Below are 24,582 nucleotides of genomic sequence, written 5' to 3' on the forward strand. Positions count from 1 at the left end.
ATAGTAATACGGTTTCATTAAGGTAAGGGCCTGGTGGCTCAGCAGGCTAATAGCATTGTGATTAACACCAGCTGTCTGCAATTACTGTAAGTTCGAACCTCACCAGGCTCAAGGTTGACTCAGCCTTCCATCCTTTCTAAGGTAGGTAAATTGAGGACCCAGTTTGTGGGGGCAATAAGCTGACTTTGTATAAATATACAAAAGTATGAAGGCTATTGCTTAACTCATTGTAAGCCGCCCTGAGTCTCCGGAGAAGGGCGGCATATAAATCAAATTTAAAAAAAAATGAATATATATTTAATCAATAAAATATATACTGATTCTAAATAGTATTGATGTATACTATATACCAGAGGTGGGTTTCAGCAGGTTCTGACCAATTCTGGAGAACTGGTAGCAGATATTTTGAGTAGATCAGAATAGTAAAAATTCTGACTTGTCCCGCCCCCATCTATTCTCTGCCTCCCAAGTCCCAGTTGATCGGGAGGGAATGGGAATTTTGCAGTATCCTTCCCCTGGATTGGGGTGGGAATGGAGATTTTACAGTATCCTTCCCTTGCCATGCCCAAGCCATGCCCACCAAGCCACACCCACAGAACCGGTACTAAAAAAATTTGAAACCCACCACTGCTATGTACAGTGTTTCTATATGGTCTTGTAAACAATACAGGTAGTCCTTGACTTACAGAAGTTCATTTAGTGACATTTCGAAGTTACAACTGAAAAATGTGACCTATGACCAGTTTGTCATACTTCTGACCATTGTAGTATCCCCATGGTTACGTGATTTACATTCAGATGCTTGACAACTGGCTCACATTTATGACTCTAGTAGTCCTCAACTTACAACAGTTCATTTAATGACTGTTCAAAGCTACAACGGCACTGAAAAAGTGACTTATAATCATTTTTCATGCTTAAGACATTGCAGCATCCCCATGGTCTCATGAAACAAAACTTGGATGCTTGGGAATTGGTTCATATTTATAATGGTTGCACATGTCCTGGGATCATGTGATCACCTTTTGTGACCTTCTGACAAGCAAAGTCAACGGGGAAACCAGATTCACTTAACTATTATATTACTAACTTAAGAAACGTGGCAAGAAAACTTTTAAAATGGGGCAAAATTCACAAATTTCTCACTTAACAATATATATTTTAGACTCAATTATGGTCGTAAGTTGAGGACTACCTGTATAGATAGTTGAAATGATTGGTGAAGGGGTAAGTAGAAATGTTAGAAAAGCTAGGTATTCATGATTACCATTTTACTATTTTTTATTGATTATATGCCATCAAGTTGATATCAACTCTATTAGAGATCACATAAATGAACCTTTTCCAAGATGATCTAGCTTTTCAGGTCTTCTAATGTATCCACCACTACTGAGTCTGTCCCTTTTCCTGTAAACCATCATCTTCTTTTCTTCTATCTTTTCATCATTGTAGACTTCTCAATACAGCTAAGTCTTCTCATATTATGTTCAAAATGTAATCATCCTACATGAATTAAAATTGTAATAGTAAAACTATAAAAATCCAATGAGAGTAGTGATTTATGAATTGTGAATTCATGAATTCTGATTCATGAATTATGAATTATTCATTTATGAATCACATTATTTTGATTTTTATTATATTTTATAATCCCAACATATGCACTTTTTTTTTTAACTAAGAAGACCATAAGGGCCATGCTGGAGGAAATCAAAGTTTCATAAAGTCTGCAATACTTCGTTTAAACTGATGCCAATTAAACACAAGATAAAACTATTTTGCATTAGTTTGTTTAATATTTAACATTAAAAAGGCTTGTGTTCTTTTGTAGAATTGTAAATTCTTTATTGCAGTAAAAGAGCAGTATATAGAATCAGTACATAATAAAATTCAGTAATGTAAAACAAGCTGCATATATAGATATAATAAAATCCGGATGTATCAGTCAATGCATTTTACATGTAACATACTAGAATTTACCTACGCTTAGCATGCTGGCATCATATATACATAAAATTGGTCAGAATGAATGGTAAATTTGCTTAAATATGAATATCACAACTCAGCATGTGCCACAATGAAATGGGAAGACGAGGAAATGTGGAAAACGTGGATAAACAATATGTACCACTGAGTATGTGTGCAGTTTTTTTCTTTTTTCTTTAATAATAATAACTCAATTAACTTAGATTTCCCCAACCCGTAATTCTCCAAACTCCCATCAGACCAACCATTATGAAATGTGGACTACATAAAAATGAATTTAAAAAAATACTTCTAATATCTTCACAGTAAAACTGAGCAAATATATTAAATACTTATAGAAATGTGCATGACCAAAAACATAGCATAAACTATATAAATGTTGTTGTTCATATATTTAATATTGTAATAAGTGAGACATTTTCAAGTACAAAAGTTGGTTTCTTAAAAGCTTAAATTCTTAGAAGACCAAGATCTTTTTATAAGAGATAGGCATGTCCTTAAAGTCTTAGTTCTTACATCCCTCATGATTTTAACAATAGTTTGCAATAGTGTTAAGGATGCATGTCATATATCCTTACATGTGATGGACCAGAGATTAGAATACAGGTTGTTGTGAGGAAAATAGGGAGCGGAGAAAGCAGTATTAGATATGTTTACCATTTGAGTTATTTATCAAAATGTGAGAGAAGGAAGGAAGGAAGGAAGGAAGGAAGGAAGGAAGGAAGGAAGGAAGGAAGGAAGGAAGGAAGGAAGGAAGGAAGTTTCTCTCTCTCTCACACACACTCTGTCTCTCTCTCTCTCTCTCTCTCTTTCTCTCTCATACACACACATGCTGCAAGTGCTCTGAATGTGCTTCATTTACCCAAATTTATGTCATGATTATTTTGCAATCTAGTACTGCCCTCATGTGTTAAAACAGCATAAAATACCTAGCTACCAACATAAATTATGAAAGTTGTAGTCCAACAAATCTGGAGGTTGGGTAAAATGCTGCACTGTATCAATATTCATGAGCTCTTTGATCAAAGTGTCTAAAGCAATGTTTCTCAACTTTGGCAACTCCCAGAATCCCTCAGAGTTGAAGTCCACACATCTTCAAGGCATTAGAGTTGAGATACATTGGTCTAGAGATGGTCTAGAGAATAAAATTTAGCAAAATTTAGATGAAGTTAGAAAGAATGAGGGTGAGAGAGATTTCCTGTATGTTTTTGTAAAGTTTCTTTTTAGGGGAAAGAAAAGGCATTTGTTTTTTAAATGATTACATTCAGTTCTAGTGAAAACTGTCAATGCAGCACATGCTAGAACTAGAATCTTTGCATCTCTTAACTGCCAAATTATCAGAAATTAATGCTCAAATGTCATTTGGAATGTTTGGAATTATACATGTCCAAAATATGCAACTAAATACAGACAGATGATAAAGGAGATACAGAATGAATAGCAGACTTTTAGTCTTGTTTGAAAAAAAAAATGAATCCCATAATTTTCAAAATGACTCGCCTAAAAATTTTTGTGGCTCAAGCACAAAGGATGACATAGTACCTCCATTGCAACTGGCAGTGCATTTTATTTCGACAATCTCATATATCAAGCTTAAAAACCAGGCATGTCATATGAATGGCAGCTTGGTTTGGTCCTAATCACTCAATATTTGTTGCCTGAGATTAGTGTCTTACTTTGTTTAAAGACACAGCTGGCTCTGGTTCAATGAATAAATTTACCATCTATTCTAGGGAACGAAAAAGGTTTAGTCCTTTTTTTCTACTTTATATGGAAGCCTAATTACTTTATCTTGCATTTACTGGAATTATTGAGGTATTTGATAATTGTTTAAACCCATATTATAATGGCTTGGACCTTATGTTCCATGTGAAAAGTTTTATTTAAGGTTTGTCTTCCTGCTTCTTGCTGAAGTCTCTACAATTCCTATATCTAACGGTTGAAGAACATCTTGAATGATCTGCAAGGATTTTCAAAGAAGATGTCATAAAAAACAAGGGAGAAACATATTATGCTAAGTTAGGGTTCCAAAAATTATTTTGGGTTAAATTATATTTGGCTAGATCATGTACATTAACATGCCTATTATAGAGCAATTAAATAAGGGCAGATGTTATAGAATCTCAGGCAAATAAATTGGTTTTGCTTTCATAGGATTTCAGGCAAAAGAATACTACCAGCATGGTCCTATTTCAGTTTGCTGGCCATCGGAATGCCCAGTTTCAGCCACGCCCATTGCTTTATGATTGGTTCCTTGTTGTCTAGGGTGATGAAGATGCTTTGTTCAATCTACACAGCAGTCCCAAGAGGAAAGAGGTCACCAACGTCAGTGGTGTGACAACAAAAACCTATTGAGTCTGGGTTGAAGCAATACCTCAGATCAGTATTTGATTGTGTTACAAGCACAATACAAGGCTAGGAGGAGAGTCACAAATGAGAAGGAAGAAAAAGAAGTCAATCAGGAGTTAGGCTGTTGGACAACTGATAGTGAGTACCCATCTCATTAAAAGCAAAAAAACTGCCTTATATATAGCAAACAACACAACAATAACAACAACAACAAGGACATCTTGGTAAGGAGATCTCTGGCAAGAGAGCAAATATAAAAGGTGAAGAAGATCCTATTTGCAACAGGGTTCCCACCATTCTCCAGCTAAGATGTGGAGACAAGGACGACTGTGTTATCTGCAGTTGTCTTTGCAACAAGGATATCACAATCAATGGCCTGTGATGGCGGGGAGAGCAGCAAATGCAGGAAAATACAATCCCAGAGGGTCTCACTGCAATCATTATAATACTAAAATTCAGCGGTACAAAGGTAATCTATCCTCAAAATGGAAGAATTGCAGATTTTCTAGAAATGGTAGATTGCGGAAGAAGAAAAGAAGCTATTGGAGGAGGAAGAGATCACAGAAGCAGCAGCAAATAAAGCATTGCCATATTGCAGCTCACCAGCGAAAGCCCAGATTCTGTAAGATCTGTCAAAAACAGCATCATAAAATTAATCGAAAGCGTTTCATCAGAAAACAGCGTTTGTTGGCATATATGCGTACCGCAATAAAGGGACGACTCCGTCCAATGAACCTATGTGAGTGGAGAGCTCCTGGAATGCGAGCCCCTCGAAATACAACACAATTTATCATGCATCAAGTGTATCAAGACATGCATCGGGAGAAAAAAGCAGCAGCAGCCGCGGCGGCGGCAGCAGCAGGAGCTGCTGCAAGCAAAAGAGAAAAAGAAAAATCAGATTTACACCTCTCCCTCGGAGATACTGATTGCAACATGGGATCAACAAGTGCCAGTTGCATGGCTACCATATTAGCTATAAACCCAGAAAGGAACATTCTCTCAGGATATGAGGAGGTTGGAGAAAATGAAAACAGTCAGAACAGCTACACTGGTGAGAATAGTGCTCTGGAATCTCACCTTAGCATTTCATGGGAGCCATAAAGCATACAGTATTGAAAAAAATGCATTTGATGTTGGATTCATCAGTAGTTCATGAGTTGCTGTTGATGTGCAGAGTTTTAAATAAATTTAAACTGTACTATCTCTATTCCACTTCATGGCTGACTGTGTCTGTCATATATTTATACATGCCCAGAAACATAAGAAGGTAGTCAAGACTATATTTTTAGTTTAAAAATTGATTCAGAACATATATAAGGATGCCAACTCTTATCTTATAATTTGATTATCATTTATGTTTTGAGTTTTAAGTACCACAGCAGTTATAGAGTGCTTCAAGCTTTGCGTTGTGCTAGTTGTTCTCAAAAATAGCACATGAGGAGAAATGGTGTCTTAAGATCATAATTAGGATTCTTTCAGGCTTAAATCAGTTAATAGACACTGAGAGAAAACTTTACACTTCTGAAGCTGTTTCCTTCTGCACAGAACTTTTGCACATATCTATGTATAGCATAGTTTTATTGGTAATTATAGCAATAGCACTTAGACTTATATACCACTTCACCATGCTTTACAGCCCTCTCTTACAGAGTCAGCAAATTGTCCCAACAATTTGGGTCCTTATTTTACTGACTTTGGAAGGATGGAACGCTGAGTCAACCTTGAGCCTGGTGAGATTCGAACTGCCAAATTACAGGCAGCCGGCAGGCAGCAGAAGAAGCCTGCAGCAATGCATTCTAACCACTGCACCACCTCCGCCCTTACTATAAGTTAAAAGAATAATCTTTGTATCAAAACCATTGGATATAAATAAAAATCCCACCTTTTGAAAAGGAGTGTAAAATCACAAAAAAGAAAGTGATAAAAAGTACAGAGAAGAGCGAGATTAATCCAAGGATACCCACAACCATACAATAAAAGTCAAACAAGGATATAAGGCTTGAATTAGCATCTAGAATTAGCAACATATGAAAGACCTCTGATATTTAGTTTTAGGCAAAATGAATAATTTTTTTCCCTGATACTTTTGCTGCAGCATGCATTCAGGAAGGTTTTTATTCAGGTTTATTTAATGAAAATGCTTTTGAAGTCAGATACTTTTCAGATTACAGAATATGTCGTGTTCTACCCTCTGTGGTTCAAAGTGTCTGCATAAGGGATTAAACCCTTGCTTCGGTTATTAAAAGAATAGCAAGGCCCATGGATATATTGGGGAGTCAGAGAAAGAAAGAGATGGTAATAAATGTGCACCATAAAGAAAAAAAACAGGCTTCATAAATGTTTCATGGAGAAAAAAACACAGCTGTTCAGGTGTAGTTTAAATCACTTATAAGACCCTACATGGCATGGGACCTATTTATTTGAGGAACCGTTTGTCTTCTATGTTTCTGTCTGTCCAGAGCAGACAAAATGGGCATGCTCTTAGTCCTTTTGATCAAACAGTGTCATATTTAGGAATCTGAGATCACTGCTACAGAGATCTGCTGTGAGGTTAGAGGGCACAGGACAGTGGCTGTGTAGAAATGTCATCAGAATACCCTTTGTGGCAGGGGTGAAATGCTCCCGGTTCGGACCGGATCACCCGATCCAGTAGCCATGGTGGCAGGGGGTTTGGAGAACCGGTAGCAAACATCCCTGCCCTCCCCCCATGCCCAGCTGAGCCGGGCAATCATCAGAGGCTTTTTTTTTTCTTTTAAAAGCATTTTTTCTACAACCTCTTCGGCCGAAAAAATGCTTTATTTTTTTTTTAAAAAAGCCTCTTATGATCGTGCAGCTAAACTGGGATTGTGAGAGGCTTCTAAAAGCATCTTTTTCTGCAACCTCTTTGGCCGAAAGTAGAAAAACTTTTTGTAGGAAAAAAAAAATGCCTTTAAAAGCTTCTAGTGATCCCAGCTGAGTTGCCTGATCGTCAGAGGCTTCACTAAATTTCCATTTCACAGTTGTAGAAAAAATGCTTTTAAAAGTAAAAAAAAAAAAGTTGGGCACGCCCACCCAGTCACATAACCCCCCCCCCCCCAAGCCATGCCCACAGAACCGGTAGTAACAAATTTTATATTTCACCACTGCTTTGTGGACTCACTAGCACCATGTTTTGCTCTACTGTTCCCCTTGGACTGCTGTCTTGCATGGGCCAACATATGAACGCCTGTACTCCTTGAGTACTGTACTCCTACACTATTAGCATTATTTCTAAATCAATGTCTCTTCTAAGAGGGCATTGTTTTTGATAGAATTACTCTGCATAGAAGTTAAGAAAGTTAAATTATTGTCACGATAATAAAAGACCTGATAGACATTTCTGCTTCAACTATGATAAGAAGTTCACCAATCTCTCTAATTTTCCCTTGGTATAATTCTACCCACTGTCAGATTCTTCACTAAATTTCCATTTCGCAGTTGGTTTATAAAATTTAACTCTCATCTCATGGAAAAAAAAATATTGTAAAGGAGAATAGATTTATGTAGAAGAGTGATTCCTTTTTATTCAGTAAGACTTCCACAAATAGAAAATCAATTCCTATTTCCAGTTTTTCATTATAAAGAATAGATTATTGCAACCTTTAGGGCACTTATTCTAAAGCAGTCTTCTTGACTGTTTATAAAGGCTTTTGTTATGTTTTGTTATATGCCTACAGTTTCAACAGAAAATGAAGTTCTAAAATGAACTTTAGATAAAGATAACTCACCTAAGTTAACATGAGGGTGAAACAATTTAGGGAAAGGGATATGTTTCAGGGGATGAATATGTTGATAAAGCAGATCAATAATAACATATATATATTCCGCATAATATAGGAAATGCAAATGGGATAAATTCAGTTTGGTATTCACAAAGATTCCTTTCTTTAATAATCTCTAATAGGTAGTGAACATCCACTGAAACATTCTTGAAGCAAGTAGCTGGAAAAATTAAAAATATGAAGCCAAACCTCTTAACCCGGTGGCTTCTAGATATAATTCCCCAAACACAGATGTTGTTCATTGAACTGGGAGGCTATTGTGCAAAAAAATCTACATTTCATAACACAATAATGTCTTGAAATATGTTTTTGTAGCGGGAGGGGGAAGCAGGAAAAGAGGGAGACAAATGTAATATATTTCCTGAGGAAGTTTGAGATCTAATCATCTTTGAATCCCTCCCTACCAAATTTCAATGCCACATTTGGTAAAAGCAAAATATCTTCCATTAATGATTTACCACATGAAGAAACATTATTATTCCTCTGTGCTAAATAAACAGATGATCATTTTAATTGGGTGATTCTGAATTATGTTGTGAAAGACACATTTTTCTTTGTACATTTTCTCTGTGCCCTCGTTTAATAAAATTTAAGGCTTTTCTTCCCTTTTAATATTTTTAAATGTTTCCACCATTTCATGTAGGGGAATCCTTTTTCAATCTCTTGACCATTTTATTAACCTTCTTTATTTAGCACTCTATATAGTTCTCCATTTTCCTTTTTGAGAATTTTACACAATATAATGTAATTGAATAATTAGCACACTAGATCAGTTCATCTTAAACACATCTTCACCGGCTCAAAGTTGATTCAGCCTTCCATCCTTCCAAGGTTGGAAAAATGAGGATCCAGATGTTGGGAACGATATGCTGACTCTGTAAACCACTTGGAGAGGGTTGTAAAGCACTATGAAGTGGTATATAAGTCTAAGTGATGTGGCTATCTATTCTGTCTGATTATCTTGCCTCTTCCTTGGTGTGACACACCTGATATAAAAACAAGAAATTCCTTATCCTTGGCATGGCCTTGTTCTCTGTCAAAGATCCCTTATCTTTGGCAAGTAAAACTTGCCAAAGATAAGGTAAAGTAAACTTCTCCTTATTTTGGCAAGGCAGGTAGATATCTTGCTAGTGTCCTTTATGAAGAAAAGCAAGCATGTCCAGATGTGATTGATTATTGTCTATGATCTATATAAATTGGTCAGAAGCCTCTCAGTATAGACCTAACTTGGAAGGTGCTGATTTGAGAAGGGTTAGGTAAGGTCACTGTCATCAGGATTTTTTAACAGTCAAGGTTGCTCTCTCTTTCTTAGAAGTTAGCATTATACTTTGTAAGATTTTATTGCTTCTTAGAAGTTAGCATTCTTTTGTCTTTCCTTATTTTTTCATAAACAGAAGGCCTTGAAATAAAGCCATGATTTTCATATACTTATTCCCTCTGAATCCAAAATTACCTAAAGCAGAAATAGGCCTCCAAGACTTCCCTATGCGTTTATACTAAATAGCACATCATTTTTCTTAAATTAGTTTTACCATTAATTTGGTGATTTTATTATCCACCACTTGACACTAGAGAGACTGTGGGTTATTATTTTAATGATTAGGTTTGAGTCTTTGTACAGTGCATAGAGACATTATTAGATGGACAGCCATATAAGTAAATGAATAAATACATAAATAAATTTGTACTTAAAATAATTCTTTAGGTTATAACTTCATTAATCTTCAGAGCCAATTTCAAGAAAACCGACAAAAAGCTTGAAATATTGACCTGGTTGAAAGTCAAGGCAGAGGTACTCTTCCATAATTATTTCATAAGAAGAATAGGAATGGATTGTATTTTATTGGGTTCATTTTTAAAATGAAAATCAGGTATGAGCCCATCTATGGATAAGCCACCCTTGAATTTGTATCAAAACACTACAAAAAGTGCATCACCCATGGATAAGCCATCTCTCAAAATTTTCATCTTTTAATTTTCACAGTTGACTTATATGAGTATTTTCAAAAAAGTATTATCATATTTAACACTAGACAAACCAATCTGGGGATAAGCTGAATGCAATTTTTTGGATGAATTTTGACATCCAAAATGCTTGGCTTATCTGGGAGTATATGTGGTATTAAAGTTTACCTATTTACTATTTACTGATAATAAAGGAGAAGAAATTTGACATTAAAATATTTCTAATATAAGGCTAATATATAATTTCTAATATAATTTCTAATATATTATCTTTCCATACAGACTGTGTATACTTTCCTACAGTTATAGTTAGATTAAGATACCAGAATTCATTCATTCTCCCTTTCTCTCTTTTTATTTCAGGCTTCTCTTCTTTATTACATTCCAGGAGTATAAATATCACTTGACTAATGTTATAAATATTTCTACCTCTTCAGTTTGGCCGTACCAAAGTTTGTAGATTTATTTTTCAATTGGCTGAAAAAATGCATTTTAAGTCAGATGGGAACTGAACTAGATTTCTTCATTCAATCATAGCACTTCATTCTTCATATCTTTGTTATACACACAGAAATGTGAATACCTGAATACATTGGTATAGATAAACATTTCATTCTTTTTCCAAATGAAAGCATAAGGCTCTTAACCATGTAGATAACTATTAACTAAATGTAATTCCACTTGGTGGCACTATTTTCAAAACAGAAATAAGCTGATAGTTTTGCAGTATCTATGCAAGTTTTAAAGAAATATCTTCAACCTAAAAAAAGAATTTCTGAGTTTGATTTGCACATTTCAGCAAGTACACAGAGAGAAAGAGAGAGAGAAATATCTCATTGATCTATACAAATTTCGAGCGTCCTGAATCTGATGTTCTCTCCATATTTTAACTTCATCTTTCTTATTGTCTCAATATGTAGTCCATAGTATGTAACTTAATTTTGAGCCAGAGCTTCATTTATTCTTTGCTGTCATCAGCTGCACTCTGAAAAGAAGGCAGGACAAGCCAAAGAAATGGTCAGGAAAAGATCAAAATTAAATTAGTGAAACATTTTCCTTGCTGATGGAGAAATTATAAATAAAGGAGACCCAGACACGCCATTCTTTTCCATCAATATCAATAACTTTTCCATCTATTCTTCTCTTAAAATGCTCCACAAGAATGTGGCCAGAGGTTTTTTTAATGCATGTAATTCAACCTTCCTATCCTCCTTGCAAAGGTATTAGACCAGGATTAAGCAAAGGTACTTAGCTTGAAGATGGCTTGAAGATTAATTTTAAGGTAACGTGTCTCACTGAGTGTTGCATTCCAAGATTTCATTTCTGACAACTCATTTTTGCAGGCTTGCATTTATTAAAGGGTATAATAAATGTCTTAAGCATTTGCTGATTTTTTGTTTAAAAATACTTGAACTGCTTAAATTTTTCCTTAAATTTCCTCCCCCTCCCCCCCCCAAAAAAAACCCAAACAAGAGACTAAATTTGTGATCACTCCCATTCTGAGGAACCCCAGGGACCCAAAAAGAGTATTGGACGGTCAAATACTGTATAAGAATCACTATACTTTGTAATAAGGATTATTTCAGTTTAATCTTCCCAAAGCTGGCATGGTTATTCACTGGTATCATATTCGGTCACTGAAAAATGGGATAAGACCTTAGAGGAGGATGAGGTGAATTCTCTCACTGACCTTAGTGATTGTAGAGGTCAAGTAGAGATGGATAATCAACTTGATGCCAATCCAGCATGCTGTACCAATTGATGAGATCAGGAATAACCAAAGTGCTGAGAATGGCCTTCCTCGTGGTACCATGGCAACCTGTTCTGCAGTGCTTGAGCAATGGAAACATCAGCTGTGCACTTTATTTGCATTTCATTTTCCCTCTCCTTTTAATGTTCTTTTCTTTTTCAGTGAAGCCTATGCAGCACACATTTTTAGAAACATATTTTTCCCTAGATGTTGCGCTTGGTATATCATTTGCCCCAAGATGTTCCACAGCTGGAATAAAGATGTTCTGCCCACACATGGATTTTATAGCTTTTGTTTTCAAGTTACTTTCAGAAGAATGCAGTATTCCAAATATATACTGTATCTCCAGCATCATTTAGCTAGATACTTCAGACATCCATCTAAGATAATTTTCTGAAAAGCTATAATACTTCGGTTTACAATAGGAACATTGGCATTCTTTATTGTACTCTAGAGCAGCATAGTGGCCTAGTGGTGAAGACACTTATCTCCCACTTTGGAAGGTTGAGAGTTGATCAAGCGGTAGATGTTTCTCTCCTAGGGCACAAAGAAAAAATATCTGCTGAAAATTCTGCATAGGTGTTAGGAAAGACATCTGGCCACTAAATGCTTAGTTCCATCTATCCATTCACCCTGAGTCTACCCTGAATGGAGTTTACAGCACGGGTGTTAAACTCGAGGCATCAGATTGCCGTCATGTGACATTTCACAACATGTTCCCCCTTCGTGGAGCTGGGGTGGGTGTAGCCTGTGCGTGATGCATCTGGCCCCCAGGCTGCCAGTTTGATACCTCTGGTCTACAGGCTTGAAAAAGAGGAAAAAGGGGGAGTCTATTGTACTATAAAGTTTAATGAGTAATTAATCTCCTCTCTAATGACTCCGAGGATTCAATGTATTTCTTTTGAGGAAACTGTCCTAATAAATATAGAGTTTTAGTCACAACAAGTGACGTTTGGCACTTTAATACAATTTTAATGGAGATTTTTTTTCCTGATACGTAAAAGAAATTAGTGGCTAGTTACATCAATTAATCAGAGTCTATATAATATTTTTTCAAAGGAAGTCATGTTAATCTAGTAAAATATGCTTGTATAATTTATTCCTTATCATGATTTCATGTTTGGGGAGGCGGGCATTAAAAAAATCTCACAAATATTTATAACTATTATTTTTTTCAATAATCCACTCTATTCAGATAGTTTACAAAGTTTGGCATTAATGAGATGGAAAGTTGCCCTGAACAGGCTCTCAGTAGATAAAAATGCTGTCTGATGCAACAGAAGCCCATTATTACTTAATTTAATAAAAAGCTATTTGGGAGTATATTGGAATCAATATCCTGATTCCGATAAATCCTATTTAACACAAAGAGCCATCATTATAATTATACATAGCCTAAGATACAAGAGATCATTTCTGTCTTTTCCCCTTCGCTTCCCCCACTCGTTTTTGGCACCAGGGCTCATGTATCTAATTTTGTTGCCTAAACCTGAGAAAGAAATGGGATAAGCATCTAAATCTTAGTATGTTGATTATATTCCAGCAGGCTAGATACTGCCTTATCCGGAATTCCCTGTTTTAACCACCATTCCTATTGGTTTTATCTACTCTACCAATGCCCAGTTAGCATTCCATGTGCACAAGGAATAAATGCTAGACACTGCAGTCTTGACACCCCTAATTGTTAGTTCATTCTCTTCGGTGCTTATCTGCCTATCCCTGGTGCACTGCAGGGACTGAACTAGCTTTATACCAGCTGACTAGCAGTTCTTTGGGTTGCCGTCTCTTTCAGGCTCTTGCCTTTCCTCACCTTGCCTCATGTTGCGTTGCCTTGTGTCCAGCCAGGTCTAGCGCAGCTTCCACTCTCTGAACACATGAATGCATATAATTGACTTATAATCAATCTTCGCCTTTATGACCATCACAGCATCCCCATGGTCACATGATAAAAATTCAGGCACTTGGCAACCAACATGTCTTTACCATGATTGCAGCATCCTGGCATCATGTGTTCAACATTTGCGACCTTCCGAGCTGGCTTCCAAAAAGCAAAGCCACTGTGGGATATGTCAGAGAAAGAGAATGAGAGAGAGAGACTGGCTGAGCTTGGGGGAATTAGTCTGAAATCCTTATATCATAGGTGTCAGACTTGATCATATCACGTGCCAGATCATGATGTATCACAATTTTATGCCTTTGTGGAGCTGGAGTGGGTGTCGCCTGTGCGTGACATATCTAGCCCATGGGCCATCAGTTTGACAGACCCAGGGGTGAAATGCTACTGGTTTCGACCACTTCAGGTGAACCAGTAGCAGACATATGGCCTGGGTTGCCAAACTGGTAGTGACCGCTGGCTGGCCACGCCTCAAACTGGTCACCTGGTCATCACTCACTCATCCTGCCCTGCCCCATTTCTGCAAAGGCAGAGGTCCACCCTCCCCACAGCAGGGCAATCCAAAGAGGAGAGGGGATGCTGCAGAAAAGGCCATCTCCCTCCTGGGCCTGCCTGCTTCCCATGCTGGCTCCACGGGGCTTGGGGCTCTGAAGCAGCCCACTGGCTTCCTACCCAGCCACCTGCCTGCTCTCTTTGACTGCTGGCGCCACTCCAGGAAATTGGCCTGCAGAGTCCAGCACTCCAGGGAAGGAGGTTCAGCCGTGGCGCTGCTTCCCACCAGTGAAGAAGTGGAGTGAGAGGCGCAGAAGCCGCTGGCAGCTGGCAGGGAAGCAGCATCCCACACGGGGAGAGGGCCAGGCCCAGCTGAACCACCATGGAGCCTGCAGCACTTTCCCTTTGGCCTGGGCAGTGGTGCCAAGCAACCCAATGCAGGTAGCCCTTCATCTTGCCGAAGACCAGGTTGCCATACTTGTAGTCGCACAGCCGGCCAGAGTGGAACATTGCGCATGCAGAGAAGCCAATGCAGCCCCCGCCAAGGCCGCCCTGGCCGAGCAATCACCGTGCCTTCCCAGCAACAGGCGCACTGGGGCTGCCTTGCTGCCTTCGCTGCCTCCAAGTGTTGCGCATGAAAGAGGCTGCCACCACCGCTCTCACCGCCCTCCCTCCCCACCTGGCTGCAGATATCCGCCTGCCCGAAGCAACCTCCCGAAGCAACCCCCCGCTGTTCACTTTCATTTTGTGATGAGAGAAGGAAGAAAGTGAATGGCAGCAGCACAGCAGTGCTCTGGAGGGCAGGCAGGCTGCAGACATGCATGTGCTGTGCTGCCGCCATTCACTTTCTTCCTTCTCCCACCGCAAAATGAAAGCAAACGGTGGCGGGGTTGCTTTGGGAGGTTGCTTTGGGCAGGCAGACGTCTACAGCCAGGCTGGGTGGGAGGGCAACAAGAGCGGTGGTGGCGTCCTCTTCCAAGTGCAGTGCTTGGAGGTGAGCACCTCTGAGCATTGGTGCTCGAAGGGAGCACCAAGATGAAGGGCTACCCATACTGGCTCACCCGGGTAAGCGGGGCTGCCCAGGCCAAAGAGAAAGCACCTGTGGTGGCACTGCCGGCCTGGTCCTTTCCCCACACGGGGGCTACCAACTGTCAGCAGCTTCCGTCCCTCTCACTCCACTTCTTTGCTGGTGGGAAGTGGCACCACAGCTCTGCCTCCTTCCCCCGGGACAATGGGCTCCAAGGGCTGAGTTCCCGAAGTGGCACTAAACAGTCAAAGAGAGCAGGCAGGTGGCCAGGTGGAAAGCCAATGGGCTGTTTTGGGGCTCCAAGTCATGCGGAGCTGGCACAGGCAGGGAGGCCCAGGTGGAAGGCACCCTTTTCTGCAGCATTCTACTCCCCTTTTTGGATCGCACTGCAGGGGGTGCTCTGCCTTTACAGAAGCAGGGTGGGCAGTTTGTATGGAGGATTGGTGGGGGGGGATGTGCGGCCCTCCAAGATGGAGAGCGGGGCAAGAGAAGGCTCCAAGGTTTGCTTGGGCAGTCAAGCCAGATGGCGGAGGAAAACTCAAAGCGTTGGGGGCTTCAGAAGGGCAAAATGTGCTTCAGAATGTGCAGCTCCTAACAGTGAGTGATGTGAGTGATGTCAAGTTGCCTATGCCCACCCAGTCACATGACTACTAAGCCACACCCACAGAAATGGTAGGGAAAATTTTTGGATTTCACTACTGGACAGACCTGCCTTATACTGTATAAACCCATTGGGGCAAGGTCTGACCCACCCTTGAATGCCATTGAACTTTATATAGTCTGATGATTGTGCAAAGAGAAAAAGTATGAAATCAGAGAAATTTTGGACTGTAGATGAAGGGACAAAGGCATGCACTATTTGATCCATTGGAAGGGATACCCAGTCTTTGAACAATCTTGGGAAAATGCCAGATATGTGGACCCTCAGATTGGTGCAGAAATTCCATCAACTTTTCATAGAAAAGCCATGGCCTTCCAAACTTCTAGGTCCCTGCTCTGTACTGGAGCAGGCCAAGGAATCTGTAAGTGAACAGGTTAACCAGATAGGGGGGACCCATTTGAGAGGACACATAATGATTGATGAGACCCCACTGTCCACTTCTGGCTTTCACTTCCTGAGGGGGAGGATCAGAGGTGGGTTTCAGCAGGTTCTGACCAGTTCTGGAGAACTGGTAGTGGAAATTTTGAGTAGTTCAGAGAACCGGTAGTAAAAATTCTGACTGGCCCTGTCCCCATCTTTTCTCTGCCTTCCAAGTCGCAGCTGATCAGGAGGATTTTGCAGTATCCTTCCCCTGGATTGGGGTGGGAATGGAAATTTTACAATATCCTTCCCCTGCCATGCCCACCAAGCCACACCCACAGAATCGGTAGTAAAAATTTTTGAAACCCACCACTGGGGAGGAACCTGCTGATCGTTCAGATGTTTTACAGACAGCAGCAGCTGTTCCAACAGAGGCAGAGTGAATGATACATAATCCTAAAACATAATGTTTAGTTTTACATTATCTTCTAAAATTCTATATTTACAGAGAAACAACTTTTAGTCTTTCTAAATTCATGTCTTGAAACTATATTTTAGGTTCTATCTTATCCACAGAGTCCATACTTTGCTTGGTTGCTATTATTCCTAATGATATGGATTCCTGCATTTCCTTTCTGATTTAGCTGGTACATTTCTTAAAAGAATAGTCATTTATCACACAGAGGTTTTATTGGCTCACTGCCTCCAGAACAGATAACTACTTGGCGTGTATTTGACAGAGGAAGGGAACATTCTATTTGGCTGGTTACATTATAAATAAAGTAATTAAAATAAGAAATGTCATCCATTTCCACACCTACAATTTTATATAATAGGTCATAAAAGTCTTCCTATATTTGCATTGCCAATTTCCAAAAAATATTGAAAATGCACCCAATTCTTAGACATTTTCCTACGTTATATATTCTTTGTGGGGGGGAAATTAAGAAATCTGGGACAAAAATGTGAGTGTATTCTTATTAATTCCACAATATCACTAATTGGACTACATAAAGTATCCTACAGTTTCACAGATTTAATATATGTATTTTCTTATCTGGTTTAAACAGATGTGTGAGGTAATGCCACTCGTATGGAAGACCATATATACTTCATGTTCCAGATAAAATATAAACTCATTTTCTTTCAGTTTATGTTCAGCTTTTTTAAAAACCCAAATTCTGCTTGAACACAATGGCAATTTCCCTTTGTAACAAAAACACAATAGTCTCTTGAATTGAAAGTAGAAGATTGCCATGGACTAGCTAGCTGGACAGTTGAGACTTATTCCAGTTTGTAATTATTACTTTGTTTTGTGTAATCACAAAGAGTTGAGTTTCAACAGAACATCACAATAAATTTTTGATAGCAAGAGCAATCAATGTGACCACTTTGGGAGAGGATTGTCCACTATTGGACGTTCCAAGCAAAGGAAGACCAACTGCCATATTTTGTATAAACATAACAAATCCCACATTGAATTCATTTGAAACAATGTAAACAGGAAGCTATTTGAAGGAGAGTAACTGAAGCTAGGCTATCTCCATTCAAATAGATTTTTTATCTGTCCATTACCACATTTGAATCTTGGAACTGACCAGGAGATCACTAATCATCCTAAAAATAAAATATTATATAAGCTCAGGCCCCTTGAGAAATACAGATTCGCCATATTTCTCAATCATTTCCTCAGGAATTCATAATCCTATGTTTAGGGGGATTATCCACCTGCACCAAATATTGATTAGTGCTTTGTGTACATGGATAATACAGAGGCATCATTAAGAGTATGAGCTAGCATGTTATCTTAGGTTTTGTTTCTATAGCGATTATTGTGTTAATAGTTTTGCTACTTATGTGCTAAAATCTTCCCAACAATCCTTCCACACCTACCTGAAAAAGGCATCTGTTTTTTTCAAAATTCTGAAGGTTGTTAAATATTTCATCTAAAAATCCATTGGAGATTCTTTGAGCTTATTTTATTGTTGAATATTGTTAAAGCAACAAGTTTCCACTGAATAAAGTAATTTTAAAAAAATCTGTCACAAAGCATTCCTAGGATATGACAAAATATAAAAACTACTGCAACTCTTCCCCAAAGGCTCCACATTTTCTTATAAAGAAGCCAAGAGTAACTATTTAATAATGAGTTCCTTATAAACAATCCATCACCAATTTCATTATGAACCCAGAATTATCAGGTCAGTTCAGTCATTTCTTCCAGATCTATTTATAAATAACACACTGAGTAGTTGCTGGCAAGGTTGATGGAAAATTCATGAGCATCTAAAAATTTGAGTTCCAAAAATGCAGTAAGCCTTAGAACTGAGATTGTAACAATGCTATTTTTTTCACAAGCCGAATCACCTTTACTTCTTGGCTTCATTGAAATTATTGATTTCTACAATCTTATTTGTAGTTTATTGCCTGGTTATCAGAGGGTTATCAAAATTCCTTAATGATATACATAGAAAATGCTTGAAATTGAGGACTGTTTTGTCCCATTTCTAATCTATCCAGCAAATGTTTGTATTCCTGAGGATATGAGTACCATTCTTACCAGCTGTCAAATTCAAAGAGTAATATTTGGCAAATAACAAGTAACCTGCCTTCTCCTTGACCTCATCCATACCTTATTGGTTTGTTTTCATGGAGTAGGAAAATAAAAGTCACAAGGGAGCAGCAGAATCATCTTTGTTCTACCAAAATGATAGTTGAAAATATGCCAATTTCCATAATCTCTTGATGTCAGCAAAGAAAAAAGATATGTGGAATTAACATGAGAGTTCCTCCTGTCCCCCAACCCCCCATGGCAAAGGTCCAGTATGCAGACTGCAGAAGTGTTCTTCAGCTTGGGCTTCTTTTGTACTACAGTTGTTGTCATGACCCCGTCGGAGCCTGAATCCACAGGGGAGGATGAACCAGAGCTGTGACCAAAGGAGACTAAGGGAGCAGCTTCATTGGCAGAGGAATGGGGGAGGAGCAGGATAAGGCAGCCCCAGGCCCCTATGGCTTGGGATGGCTTGCCACTAGAGAGGAACAGGGGCCAGGATGACTGAGAGAGGGTAGGCAGTGGAGATGAAGAGTGACAGAGTTCAGGCAATGAGCAAAGACCGCCCCCTCCTGATCCCCAAGCACGGAGAGTGGAGAGGAGGTGGGAACAGCAGAGCCCAACTCAACAACTTGGGAGGAGAGACCCCGTCCCTCTTTACAAGGCGCACTTGGGGACTGAGACATAAGGAGACACCATGGGGAGGAGCATTTGTCGGGAACAAATGCTGAATTTGCAGAGTTTTGTGTGCTATTATCAATGTCTGGTATATGCAGGACTGCTTGCTTCTTCTTTGCTTCATGGACTCATTGCTTATTCCTTGCTTCATGGATTCATTTCTTTGCTCCTTTGCCTTGCTGGACTTCTTTGAAACTGTTGTACTAACAGTGTTCACTGGACTGCTCACAGCCAGAGGCTGCTCTGTGTGTGTGAGAGAGTATTTTGTTCTGGGACTTGCATAATGTGGGAGCGTTTGGGAGAAAAGTTGGAGCATCAAAGGGAAATTTCAACTCTCAACTGGCTGTATGGCCTTCATACCTTGCCCCAGGTCATCACACTTGTGCTTTAACAAACTTAGCTTCAAACCAGTGGTGAAATGTAAAATTTGTTACTACCGGTTCTGTGGGCGTGGCTTGGTGGGGGGTAATGTGACTGGGTTGGTGTGGCCAACTTTTTTTTTTTTTTACTTTTAAAAGCATTTTTTCTACAACCTCTTCAGCTCTGACGATCCCACCTTTTTTAAAAAAACTTTTAAAAGCATTTGTAGAAAAAATACTTTTAAAAGTAAAAAAAAGCCTCTGATGATTGCGCGGCTCAGCTGGGCATGGGGAGGCCAGGGATTTCTGCTACTGGTTCTCCAAACCACCCACTGCCATCGCTACCAGATCAGGTGATCCGGTCTGAACCGGGAACATTTCACCCCTGCTTCAAACATTGAATAGCATTATAGAAGCACATAGTATGGCACCAGTTCTGTATAGTATAAATGTCACAAATGGAAGGGCAGCTTCTTATAATAGATTCAGGTACTATCAAGATAACATTCCACACCATCCAGTCAGAAGAACCTGAAGAAGCTTCTTGGATAAGAAGTGAAACGTCTTCAAAGAAAACAAGAAAGTCCAGTTGCCTCCTGAAAAAGGACCTTTGGGACAACCAGGACCTGAATGACTGAGAATCTCCATAGACATCTGTCAAAAGTTTTAAAAAATCAATTAAAATCCATTTTAGTGATGAAGTTCATTGTGTGATATTGGACAGTCATACAGTCTTAATCTAATTTGCCTCAGGAGCTTGTTATGGGAGCAAAATGAGAGTGAAAATTGGACCCCTCCTCCGACAAACTTCTGAGGCACATTGGATAGCATCCTGAGTTTCTTGGAGAAAAAGCAGATTATATCAGAATTACCAAAAAAAAAAAAAATGCACTAGCACAATGCAATCAAGAGAATGCTGTCTCTAGAGGGGACAGCAAGGACATTTAATTAAATGTTTTTGCAAATCTTGTACTTAAATGCTGTAACTCTAAGATTTTGACAATCAATTTGTAAGATATGATATCAAAGTAAGATAACTGGAATGCCATTCATTTGGAGTCCTTAGTACAAATTAAATGTGTGCTATCTATTCCAACATAAAGGTGTTGAAACAGATACTGGTCAGGTAAATAGCTAGAATAGAAAAAATTCAGTGCCCAGGAAATTGTTCCAGAGTAGTTGTTGCTGCAGACTACAAATGCTTTTGCCAATGTTTTCAAGGATGGCTTAACAAATTTAATTGTTCATTAACAATTGTCATAGAGATTACAAATAATCCTTGCATAGGGACTGTCTTGTTTAATGATTGCCTCAAGATGGTTGCAGTTACAATGGGAATGAAAAATAACTTTACAATCATTCTTCACAAGTCTGTACAGCAAAGAAAAGCTGAAGTAAGATCATAAGCACGGTCTCAGTTTCACTTAGCAACACTTTAGCTTAACGACCGAGTTCCCAGTCCCAATTTTGATTGCTAAATGATAACTATCTCTATTCATCTATCAAAATACATCACAATTGTTTTGGAAATACCAACAATTCTATTTATACTTGTTATTGTGGCAAATATGTATAAAATTGCCCATTTTGAAAGGAGTAATTATCAGTAACTTTCATAGGAGGAAATTTGCATATTTTCAGAGAGTTTAGGATTTACCGTTATGAGAGCAAATAGGTACCATTACTTTTTTACTTTAGAGAAAGTGTAGTTTTATTTTATTGTACTGCTTTTGTATAAAAAATAAAAGGGGGGGAGGAAATAAAAAAAAATATTAAGTTACATATTACTTCATTTAGACTAATTTTTAAATGCATGAGATAAACATGACCATGCAGAATAATATCAACGTCATCTTTGTAATAGGGATTGTGCTGACCAGTCTGGATGGCCACTTGTGGCAACGCAACCGCAATCACCATAGATCTGCAGTGACAGGAGAAATGGCCAGCCAAGCAGCCAAAAAGTCTGATTCTTTTAAAAGGAATTAATACAATTCTGGCACAGGCAGAAGCCTGGAGGCCAATCAACAAGCCGCGCTATCTGAGGTGGCTTCAGGCAGCAAACACCACGAAAGGTGTCATAAAGGGAGCGCGAAGCTCCTCTGAATGGCCACCAACCGCTAGATTAAACTGCAGGCTGGAGCGCGAAGCTTCCGAGCCTGGTAACACAAAGCTGGGGAGGAGAGTAAGGCAAACGGCGCTGGTGAGGCAATCACAAGCCGAAAACCTGGAGAGTGCGAAACTCTTCTGTCAAATAACAAGTTGGGTGGTGGCTGTCAGTTCACACAAAATGGCCGCCCGACAAACTCTCTGGGGGGCACAAAGCTCTGCACGAACTCCACCAGTATTAATTTTGTTTTTGTTCTATTTTTTCATCATATTGAGAGAGAAGCAGAAAGTGTACATACAAGATTATAAATCTGAGGTTGTATATTTTTCCAATCCTGAAGCATAACTGTTTTTGCTGTTTCTGTTTTTGCTGTTTCTCATGATTGGTATATTATATAATTTATCAAACATAACCTTTTATATACAGTAACTGTTAGCATATCATCACCCATTTTATACTTTCTACTATGAAGATGTAGAGGATCTGCATAGGAAGAGATGACAGTTGGAATCAAAAGTAAACATTGAATCACTGACAAATGTAAATATGCAGAAAATACAACCTTGTCATTTTTAAAAACCTGCTATGAAGTGATTATTTCTAACAAACTGACAGGGATAGGAAAAAGAAAGACAATGGATAAAGTGCAAGCCCAAATCTACAATTTCACTAGAATGGCCTTAGAAGAGTTGCAGTTTGTCACAAGGGCAATTCAAGATGGAGGAGAATTTTCCATGCATTAAGCAGGAAGTAGTTCAACTTGATGTCACCTAACTCATCAGATGAATTTATTTTGTATTTGTTTTATATATTGAGGGACGTGGTTGGTCAGTGGCTAAGACGCTGAGCTTGTTAATCGAAAGGTCAGCAGTTCAGCGGTTCGAATCCCTAGTGCTGCATAATGGAGTGAGCTCCCATTACTTGTCCCAGTTTCTGCCAACCTAACAGTTTGAAAGCATGTAAAAAACGCAAGTAGAAAAATAAGGACCACATTTGGTGGGAAGGTAACAGCGTTCCATGCTCCTTTGGCGTATACTCATGCCGGCCACATGACCATGGAGACATCTTCGGACAGTGCTGGCTCTTTGGCTTTGAAATGCAGATGAGCACCACCCCCTAGAGTCAGGAATGATTTGTACATATGTGTGAGGGGAATCTTTACCTTTACCTTTACTCACACATGCACTTACCACATATCACCATTTTTTTTTTTTTACTCAAAGTTTTAGGAAAAAGCTATGCACAGGAAAGGAAAAGACTGAATTTTTTGTTGTGACAAATGATTACAATAGTAGTGAATGAGCCTCTGGCTATGATTTGCATTAGTTAATTGAAGACAGAACTTCACACAATTCATTGTTAGCTTTCCACATCAACTTCCTCCTACTGCATCAAATGCAGAAAAATCAATCCTCACTTCTTCAGGTTCACTGCTCACTTCATATTCATTTCAAAAAACAGATACAAAAAAGCTTGACTATGATCCATTTCCCAAGATTCATCCCCAAATTGTTCCATTCCTATGCTATGAAAAATTCAGCTAAGATCCTGTTGGTCTCTGGCCTTTCCAGGATTTGTCCATTCATTCATTGAGGCCACCCATTACACTTTGTATAATATATTACAATACCACACAATAGCCAAATGTCTTAAAATTATACTGTTGTGGGGGAAGAAAATGCTGGCCATTCTTACCATAATTAGGATATTTAATTCCAAACTATCTGAAGGCTGAGTACAACAACTTCATACAGATTTTAAACAATGTGAAGGATAAAATATAAGCCCACATCTTAACAATGAGGACTCAGATAGAGATCCTGGAATGTTACCATTAAAAATATAGTCTGTAATGTAGAGATGGAGCCAACCAAATGCCACTCTGCCAACTTCCCAATTACTGAAATTATTGTGATCAGAGGAAAGGGCCCTCCAAATCCTCACTTGATGGGGATAGCTCCCATTCTGGCTACAGCTAAAATGCCTGTGTCCACATAGGTCTAGGTGACTTTCTCTTCAAAGTACTGAGAAAATTTGTAATAGTAATTCATCATTTTTTCCCTTATCCTAGGAACTTAGAACTGCTATGTTAGATTATATTTTCAGGAATTAACAGAGGGAATAAATTTATGGTGTATATGTCTCCCTTATTGTCATGTAGTAAGTTCAGTAGTTCTTAGCCTTTCATATATTAAGTCCCACAGAACACATTATCAAACAACCTATTTTCTTCTTGCTTTGATTTGGAAAGAATGACTGGAAAGTTAATAACAAAGATAATAGCAACAATAAAAGTTAGCATCTGGATAATGAATACTAATTTATTGAAGTAGGAAAAGAATTTAATGTACTGTTGTACCAAAGTGCTTATTGGCAGAAATGCAAATATTGTTGTAAAGTACTTTCATTTTCCCAGAACACAATTTAATTAATGTTGTCATTTACCTCTGAGAATCAGACTACCACTCTAATAGTCATCAAACACCAGAAGATCAATGGAACCCAACAAGCTACAACAGAAAGAAATTAAAATCTGCATCAAATTTGTCCTTTATGTATTTTTAAAGAGGGCCTTTTCTATTATTCTTTATAAATGGTTT

The sequence above is a fragment of the Pantherophis guttatus genome, chromosome 7 (genome assembly GCF_059756535.1).
Source record: "Pantherophis guttatus breed Tessera chromosome 7, ASM5975653v1, whole genome shotgun sequence".
Taxonomy (NCBI): Eukaryota; Metazoa; Chordata; class Lepidosauria; order Squamata; family Colubridae; genus Pantherophis; species Pantherophis guttatus.